Source organism: Sus scrofa, chromosome 13, assembly GCF_054392235.1.
Source record: "Sus scrofa isolate SSC_HxYL_T2T_F1_AM1 chromosome 13, Sscrofa_HxYL_maternal_Yorkshire_Landrace_v2.0, whole genome shotgun sequence".
NCBI lineage: Eukaryota > Metazoa > Chordata > Mammalia > Artiodactyla > Suidae > Sus > Sus scrofa.
In genome coordinates this window covers 30,715,854-30,726,361 of record NC_139395.1, presented here as the reverse complement: position 1 = coordinate 30,726,361, position 10,508 = coordinate 30,715,854, and the positions used below count along the sequence as shown (strand labels likewise).

General features: G+C 36.6%; 1 protein-coding gene across 36 annotated transcripts in view; it reads right to left on the bottom strand.

Annotated features, from left to right (window-relative positions):
* The window catches only part of RBMS3 (RNA binding motif single stranded interacting protein 3), a 1,488,242-nt gene that overhangs the window by 505,807 nt on the left and 971,927 nt on the right, over positions 1 to 10,508 (bottom strand). The gene's annotated exons all lie outside the window — the stretch shown is intronic.

The following is a 10,508-nucleotide window of genomic DNA, read 5'->3' as shown; positions in this document are numbered from 1 at the left end:
TTATTTTATTTTATTTTTTTTTGATCCAAAAACTGGCGATGTCCAATCTATGGAGGAACACAGATGTCTGGCCAGTGTGGGATGTTATTGCTTCCAGGGCATGGGAAACTTCATGGCTGCCTTATAACAATCATCAGCTTGACAAGAAAGCCCACAAAACACGTTCCCACTCTGCCTCAGAATGACTTAATTTTGGTTACAAAGATGAAATAGCTACCTTTCCTAGAAAAATCACAGCAACAGAGACAGACTAAATGTAGATGATGGTGTTGTAGAAGTAAAATCCATTCTCTCAACATCCTAATAAATAGGATCTAGTTATAAGGCCAGTGTCTAGAAGTGGAATATCAGACCTGACACATGTAATTCCCAGGGCTAGACAAGAAAGAAACAGAGCTCACTCCAAACATCATGAAAATTAAGACTCGGATTTGCACAGAGATTTCTAAGGTGAGGTTAAGAGAATAAAGTATGTGCTTAAATAAAGCCATTGTCAAAACTAAGCACAGATGCTCAAGGTTCCTTTAAAGCACAGGAGAATGAAAGACAAGGCAGCCTGGCATGCAGTGAGAGGCTTGCAGGCAACTTTAAACATTAGGAAACTATGTGGTTGGGGAAAAAAAATCTTTGGAGAAAAACCAGCTGGAAAAAGGAAAATCTGACCTTGGCAGGCCTTTGGGTATTTTGCTGCAAGAACTGATAACATGGATAAATTCAAAATATTAAAAGTCTTCTCCTGGAGTTCCTGTTGTGGCATAGTGGAAACAAATCTGACTAGTATCCATGAGGATGTGGGTTTGATCTCCGGCTTCATTCAGTGGGTCAGGGATCTGGCATTGCTGTGGTATAGGTCACAGATGCAGCTCGGATCCTGCATTGCCAGAAGCTGTAGCTCCTATTCGACCCCTAGCCTGAGACCTTCCATTTGCCACTAGTGCAGCCCTAAAAAGCCAAAAAGAAAAAAAGACTTCCCAATTAAACTTTATCCTACCTTTCAAATCTAAATAGGAAATAGTTGTTTACCCCTGAGTTCATCCATCAAGGAGATAAAATGACCCCAAAACACAACATAGATGGACCTAGAGATGATCATCTGAGTGAAGCAGAGAAAGACAAATGCCATATTATATCACTTATACGTGGAATCTAAAATATGATACAAATGAATTTATTTATGAAACAGAAATAGACCCATAGACAGAAAACAAACACGGCTACCAAAAGGGAAAAGCAGGGAGGGGATAAATTAGGAATTTGGGATTAGCAGATACAAACTATTATATGTAAAATAAATAACCAATACGGATCTACTGTATAGCACATTGGAACTCTACTCAATATTCTATGACAACTCACATGGGAAGAGAGTCTGAAAAAGCATGGATATGCGCATATATATAACTAAGGCAACTTGCTGTATAGCAGAAATTAACACATTATAAATCAACTATACTTCAATAAAATTTTTAAAAATGAAGCAAACAAAAAGAAAATAATTGTTTATCCCTGGCTTCATCCATCAAGAAGACAATGACCTCAAAATGCTCTCCACAACTAAGAACAAGCTATTTATAGAAGGAAGTCTGAGTAAGTAATTGGGATGGAGAGGTCTCTCCAGAAGTCTTAACCTTACCCCCGCAAGCAAACACGGGAGGCAAGCCAAACAGAACTTAAATAAGATGAAAGTGAGTGTTTGCTGCGAAATTCTACCACACAGGCCTTTTAACGAAGCACATGCCTCATTCTGAATTCTGAGAGTAAGAGAAATTTTCAATTGCATTTTGTCCGCCTAACACCATCCATAATTCTGTGGTATTTTCCCACTTAAAATTGACTAAACTGCTCCTCGCTTTAAAGCTCCTCACTTCCACAAATGGAAGGCTAGACATGGGTCAATAGAACTTAAGTGCAAAATTGAAGTTATCATTTGAGAAAACGATTCTCAAAAAATAAAAAAAAAAGAAAAGAAAATGGCTCTAAATGAAACAAAATGATCCAAGTATTTTCAAAAGGTATCTATGCTTTCAAGGCACAACTTCACCTTCTTTTACATCTATATAAGATGACACAACAGAACTAGAATTCCCATCAATACTGTTTATAGTGGGATGGAAAGGGGTGGGTCAATGTTATGGCATGTTTCTTTCAAACTGCCTGCCTTCACGCAAACACAAAACACTGGGCTTGTCTGCTTGTCATTACTACAATCCAGACTCATCCTGCTAGTCTCACTTATAAGACTATTTTGAGGGAGAAAGAGTAAATAGTGGGGAGTGAGGCTTTGACAGACTGTATTGGATGCTGGCAGTACAGGTCCACGCGTTGCCCACTACCTCCAGGTTCGCTGGCTCAGCAGTAAAATGGAAATAGTAATAGTTGTCTGAGGTACTTGATATCATTCAACAATGGTCTAAGCTATTAAAAGTTGAAGCCATGCATGCCTTCCAGGGCCAAGCAGGTACACAAGTGAGTCAAGTGGGCTGGCTTCATGAAAACAGCAGAGTAGTTTAGGCACCACTAAAAGATATTCACATCTACGTACTTTTAAGCAATGTTGGAGCCAAACAGCATTCCTTCACTAGACAAATTTGCCCTTTTGATGAATTACAGGAATGTTCCAAAAGACTACTAGACGTCGCTATAATGAACAACTATTTGACCAAGCCTTAACTGCACTGCATATTAGTATAAATACATCTCCTGACTCCCCCGCCACTATGTATCGTATTTCTGAGGACCCCACAGGGCATCATCAATTCATTCCCCAGCTCACTTTGTTAAGCACTATTTCTTTCCTGGCAAACAAACCAAAGGCACTATTCCTGATCTCTGTCACTGGGCTTCACTACCCCCTCTTTGGCTTTTTCCCCTGTCTTGATCCTTTAGTCTGTTTTATTTGATTTATTGGTTGATTGGTTGTTGGGTAGGTTGATGAGAAATAGGTTGAAGACTTTACTTCCTTCAGGGAATGTAGATGGGATACATTGTTGATAAAGGCTGGTAGGTCTGACAGCCCTTAGTCCACAAAAGTCTTCCTCGCCTGGTTTGCCAGCATGGCTGATATTTTCACCACCTTGTGTACCATGCTGGCTTTCGATTTTCCACTGAAGGTCATTTATAAGGCTGAATAGTGTATATTGCATTATTCATGGCAATATACACTAGTACAGCCACTGTGGGAAAACAGTATGGAAGTTTCTCAAATGCATAAAAATATAACTACCATTATAATGCAGCAATACCTATTCTGAGTATATAGCTGAAGGAAATGAAACTAGTACCTTAAAGAGATACTTGCACCTCCTTGTTCACTGAAGCATTATTCGCAAAAGCCAAGGCATGTTAATAACCCAAATGTCTAGTAAGGGATGAAGAGAGAAAGAAAATGTGATATAAGTATATCACAATTACAATGAATGAAATATTATTCAGCCTTAAAAAAAGGAGATCATGTCATTTGTAACAAGATGGATGAATCCGGAGAACATTACATTAAATGAAATGTCAGACATGGAAAGATGAATACAGCATGATATCATTTTTTTTCATTTTTCATTTTTAAAATTTTATCGAAGTATATTTGATTTACAATGTTGTGAAAATTTCCGCTGTACAACAAAGTGATTCAGTTATACATGTACACATGTCCATTCTTTTTCAAATTCTTTTCCCATATAGATTTTCACATATATTGGGTAGAATTACTTATGCTACACAGCCTGTCCCTATAGGCTCATCATTCCATATACTACAGTGAGTGTATGTCAAACCCAAACCCCTGGTCCATCCCTCCTCCTCACCTGTCACCTTTGGTAACCATAAGTTTGTTTTCAAAGTCTGTGAGTCTGGAGTCTGTTTCTGTTTTGAAAATAAGTAAATTTGTATCTTTTTTTTTTTTTAGATTCCACATATAAGTGATATTGTAATGATGTTTGTCTTTCTCTGACTTACTTCATTTAGTATGATAATCACTAGGTCCATCTATTTTGCCACAAATGGCATTATTCCTTTTTTTCTTTTTTCTTTTTTTGGTTTTTAGGGCCACACTCATGGCATATGGAAGTTTCCAGACTAGGGGTCTATTCAGAGCTACAGCTGCCAGCCTACCCCACAGCCACAGCAACAACAGATCCGAGCTGTGTTTATGACCTTCACCATAGCTCATGGCTATGCTGGATCCCCAACCCACTGAGCAAGGCCAGGGATTGAACCCACATCCTCATGGATGCTAGTCAGATTCACTTCCACTGTACCACAATAGGAACTCCCTCTTTTTTTTTTTTTTTTTGTCTTTTTGCCATTTCTTGGGCTGCTCCCGCGGCATATGGAGGTTCCCAGGCTAGGGGTCGCTGGCCTACACCAGAGCCACAGCAACGCAGGATCCGAGCCGTGTCCGCGACCTACACCACAGCTCACGGCAACGACGGATCATTAACCCACTGAGCAAGGGAAGGGATTGAACCCACAACCTCGTGGTTCCTAGTTGGATTCGTTAAGCACTGCGACACGACGGGATCTCCAACTCCCTCATTTTTTAGGGGTGAGTAATATTCCATTGTTTATATGTACCACATCTTCCTTATCCATTTTGTTGTCAGTTGTCATTTAGGTTGTTTCCATGTCTTGGCTAATGTAAATAGTGCTGCAGTGAAATTGGGATGTATGTATTTTTTGAATTATGTTTTTTTCTGGATAGATGCCCAGCAGTGGGATTGCTAGGTCATATGGGAGTTCTTTTTTCAGCCTTTTTGAGGCACCTCCATAGCATTTTCCATACTGATTGTACCAATTTACATTCCCGCCAACAATGTAAGAGGATTCCCTTTTCTCAGCATCCTCTCCAGCACTTACTGTTTGCAGATTTTTTGATGATGGCCATTCTGATTATTGTAAGGTGGTACCTCATCATATATTTGATGTGCATTTCTCTAATAATTATTGATGTTGAGCATCTTTTCATGTGTTTTCCAGCCATCTGCATGTCTTTGGAGAAATGTCTATTTCGATCTTCTGCCCATTTTTTGATTGGGCTTTTTTTTTTTATCAAGCTGCATGAGTTTTTTGTATATTTTGGAGATTAATCCTTGTCAGTCACTTCACTTGCAAATATTTTCTCCCATTCTGTGGGGTGTATTTTCTTTTTGATATGGTTTCCTTTGCTGTGCAAAAATGTTTAAATTTAATTAGGTCCCATTTGTTTGTTTTAATTTTCATTACTTTAGGAGGCAGATGTGAGAGGATACTGTTGTGGTTTTTATCACAGAGTATTCTGCCTATGTTTTCCTCTAAGAGTTGTGTAGTATACAGCCTTATATTTAGGTCTTTAATCCTTTTCAGTTTATTTTTGTGTATAGTATTAGAGAGTACTCTAATTTAATTCTTTTACATGTAGCTGTCCAGTTTTCACAGCACCAATTACTAAGAAGGTTGTCTTTTCTCTATTTTTTTTTCCCCTCCTTTGTCATAGATTAGTTGACCAAAGGGGCATGAGTTTTTTTCCTGGGCTTTTTATCCTGTTCCATTGATCTATATTCCTGTTTGTTTGTTTGTTGTGACATACTGTTTTGATGACTGTAGCTCTGTAGTGCAGTCTGAAGTCAACCTGATTCCTACAGCTTTGTTTTCCTTTCTCAGGTCTTCTTTGACTATTAGGGGTCTTTCATATTTCCATACATATTTAATTTTTGCTCTAGTTCTGTGTAAAATGCCCTTGGTAATTTGACAGGAATTGCATTGAATCTGTAGATTGCCTTGGGTACTATAGTCATTTTGACAACATTGATTCTTCTAATCCAAGAAGTGGTATGTCTTTCTATCTGTGTCAACTTTGATTTCTTCCAATAGCACCTTATAGTTTTCAGAGTAAAGGTCCTTAGCCTCCTTTGGCAGGCAAATATATTCCTAGATATTTTATTATTTTTGATGTGATAGTAAATGGAACTGTTTCCTTAATTTCTCTTCTAACCTTTCGTTAGCGTTAGAAATGTGAGAAATTTGTGTATTAATTTTGTATTCCGCAACTTCACTGAATCCATTGATGAGCTCTAGTAGTTTTCTGATAGTGTTTTAACATTTTCTATGTATAATATCATGTCATCTGCATAAAGCAACAATTTTACTTCTTTTCCAATTTATATTCATTTTATTTATTTTTCTTCTCTGATTGTTGTGGCTAGGACTACCAAAGCTATGTTGAACAGAAGTGGCAATAGTGGACATCCTTGTCTTATTCCTGATCTTAGTGTAAATTCTTTCAGCTTTTCACTGTTGAGAATAATGTTAGCTGTATATTTATCATACATGGTGTCTATGGCATTCAAATAGGTTCCCTCTATGCTTATTTTCTAGAGGGTTTTTAGACATAAATGGGTGTTGGATTTTGTCAAAAGCTTTTCTGCATCTATTGAGATGATCATATGGTTTTTACTCTTCAATTCATTAACGTGGTGTATCACACTAATTGATTTGCAAATATTGAAAACTACTTGCATCCCTGGGATAAATCCCACTTGATCATGGTGTATGCACCTATTAACATATTTTTGGATTTGATCTGCTAGTATTTCGTTAAGGACTTTGGCATTTATATTCATCCCCTTACATGATATCATTTATCTGTGGAATTTAGAAAATCAAATACACAGGAAAGATATAGGAAACGGGGTGATGCTGGTGTAAGGGTACAAAAATGAAATGGAGCAAAAGAAACATGTAGAAAGATGGGGGAGAGTAGAAAGATAGGGGGAAATGGGATGATGCTAGTGTAAGGGTACAAAATTGTTGTCATGTGGTTGACCTTGTCTAGAGATCTAATGGGCAGCATGGTGAGTCTAGTTAATACTGCCGAACTGAATCCTGGAAATGTGCTAAGAGAGTGGATTTCATCAAACATGTACATACACACACAAAAATGGTAAGTGATTTGATAATGTTAGTAAACTTGACTGTAGTAATCATTTCACTACGTATACACACGTCAAATCACTATGACATCCACCTAAAGCACAATTTTTATTTAAAAAATAAAATAAAAAATTCCTCTAGTAAAATTATCCTCAGTTCCATTACTTGCTTCTTTATGAGCCATAATTTCTTTATATCTTGTGAATGAAATTAGAGGTTTTTTGATCTTTAACCCCTTGTTACTCAAAAAATATTTCGTGAGAACCCTGAGAAACTTTTTAATCATAGTTCTTTAAATAGTGTTTTTTAATGAGCCTCTAAATTCTCCCTCACATAATTCTTTCTTAAGAGAAAAAAAATTTCTTTCACTCTTCAATAAAAAGCTACAATTCTCACTTTAATTATCTATTATAATAAAAGTTCCCCCAAAGACATAAATTCCAAGGTGCCTTATAGCCTATGGAATTTTGCCACTTGGTTTCATTTATTACCATCTATTTTTCACATTGCCCTTAAACCCAAAGCCTGATGTGTTCTTTAGCAGTTGCTTCCCCTAACATCTTTTGTTTCAGCTCCTGCTTTTCCCAGAGTGGACAAGCCCTGAGGATGTGAACAGCTGTGATATTTGCAGCTTAAGCATTTTATTATTTCTTCTTGAGAGAAACTGTATCTTTAAATGTGGCACAGAGAAGGTGTTCTAAGGATGCTTCATGGTTACAAGTTTCTCCCAACTCAGGGCTGAAGTCAGCTCCAGATGCCTTGTAATTAAAATAAACTGCCTTTTTCTTAAGAGTAGTAGTACAAATCCAATGCAAACCTTGCTATATTTTCTTATTTGATAACACAGGAAACCAAGCCAGTTTGTAAAATGATTCTATGAAATAGAGACCTTATATCAAAAATATTTTATGGATAAAGAGACATGTGAACCCACTTACAGCCATTTACAGAATCATAAATTATGCATTCATCTTTCAAATTAAATTTCAGTTTTTACATTTTTTTTTTAGTCATGTGAATGAGTTTTTCTCCTTTCTACCCTAGAGTTCTCATTTCTTTACTAAAAGTAAGGGAAAATAGCTTAATTTGGGGGGGAGGGGCATGCATGCCTACAGCATGCTGAAGTTTCCAGGCCAGAGATCCCACCTTAATCACAGCAGTGGCTGGAGCCACAGTAGTGACAATGCAGATGCTTAACCAGTGGACCACCAGGGAACTCATAAAAATAGCAACTTTAAGAGCAACATGCACATTCATTAAAAGTGATCTTTCTTGATAACAAAAAAGCCACATGAATAACCAATAAGGCAATAAGAATGATGACAAGCATCATGTAAAATGATGGTTCACAATCCCTAAACAAAATACGATTTTACTATAGTTTTTAAACTAAGGAAGAAAGAATCTTTAGGCTTTGTTTTTTTCTTTTACCTTTGAACGTGTAATAGAACATCATGGAGTGAACATCATAACAAAAGAGTGAACAAAGGGGCATTTTTCTTCTTTCTGAACCAATCTAACTCAGAATGAATTTCACCACCTGCCACTGTGACAGAATGCACTTTTCCTCAAAGACATCAGGTTTATAGACCTTGAAAAATCCTGGGGGATATCATATAGCAACACCAAAATGTAAGAAAGAAATGTCCTTTAAGTGCTTATACTTTGTTCTATTAACAAAGCCAGTCTCAATAAACACATGTCCATTCATGAAATACACATTCTTTGAACACTTCAATAGTACTCAGAACTGCATGAAATTGTATAAGATATGTAGGTGCTCTTGACAATATGGTTCCTATGAGAAGAAATCCAAGTCCAAGGCCATAGGAAAATTTACCTGGCAGACATGCCGGACACATTACAAACATGATTTGGTATAATTTTGAAAATGCTTTTTTCATTGTAGGCATAAATAACCTCATCTGACAGTTAAGGAAACGGATGCTTAGAGACATTATGTAACTTGTTCAAGTAAACTAAGATTATTACACAGAGAGTTTCTCAGTATAGACTTCATTTGGAAAATCCTTGAAGGACTAAGTGGAGATTTTTTGGAAAAAAAAAAACAAAAAAACTATCTTTTAAATTCCTATATTTGAAAGGATATGTTTTTATGTGATATAAACTGGACACATGCGGGTATCACATTTATCCACTCCACATCATTACATTTCCCATGTTATTTAAAATAAATATTCCTGTATTGGATTTCCCATATATTTGTGCAATCATTGGTGAATGAAATAGATAACATCAAATGACTCAATGGAATAATTACACACTAATAGATATTCTTAGATATAAATGCTTCCTTTTAAAGAACAATTCTGATAAATGTGCACTTTAGGCCTCTGGTATCCTTGGTGTTTTTACAGGTCTGGAGAATATACATACCCAGCCATGTTTGTATTTTCACTGATGTGACATCAAAGCCTCCCAGAGGGAAAGATAAAGCTCCTGGAATCTAAGACCCTTCTGAACTATCCCGTTTCCTCAATACCTTGGCAGTAGAAAATAAGGCCCACTAGAAGCATGAGGAGTTTATAATCCCGATGAAAACACACTCTAATCACAAAAGCACAAGTGATGACAGAGTATAAGATCTCTGCTATCAGATGATCCTCAGAGGAGCTGGTATTGTAAAGTGTGTAAATAGGATGGGGAGAGTCTACTAAGGACTTCTTGAGAAGAGATCATTCTGGAAGAAATAACCTCTAGACTAGCAGAGGTAAGAAGAGTGAGCATTTTTTTTTAACATTAAAAAAAAGCCCTAAAAATAGGGAACTTAAGAACAGGATCAGGAAAACAAAAAAACAAACAAACAAAAAAACAAAAAAAACAAACAAAACACACACACACAAAAAACAGAGTATCATGACAATAGGATTTGTGTTTAGATAGAAGACGTAGGTTAGCACAAGTCTCATTCAGATTATGACTAAGAGCAATGCAACTCTACCATTTGATTTTTAAGTGCCCCACAAATTATTTCATTGTTTTCCAGTCCAATGATTTCTTCACATGCCAGAGATAGGGAGATAGGTTACAGCATTAAACAATGTCAAATAACAAATTTATGCTGAAAACAGCAACGTTCTTATTAAAGCTAATGTTGGTAGATAGTCTTACTATTGCCTGGTATGTATATTAACAGTGATTACAAGCAAATACAGAGTACACATAAAGGTATAAAACAATTTTGAAGAAAAATGTGTAGTTGTATGACTCCCAAAACATGAGTACATATTTTCTTTTACATTTATTTCAAAGACTTCCCCAAGTTGACACACCATCATCACCATCATTGTCCTCAACATTATCTTCATAAACACCCCTCTAAAATATTGAGAACAACAGGTCAGGAAGGATTATCTTTGACAGGAGGCATGTCTTTAGCTGTAGTCATCTGGCTGAGTTAGAGATAACACATGGAGACCATTTACCTTGAAAATAGTTGTTCTTTCCTAACTTTGGCTATAAGACTATAAAAAATGGATATTTCTCAAAAGAGGCCCACCGCAAATATTTTTTCTTTTTCTTTTTTGCTTTTTAGGGCCACACCTGCAGCATATGGAGGTTCCAAGGCTAGGGGTCGAATTGGA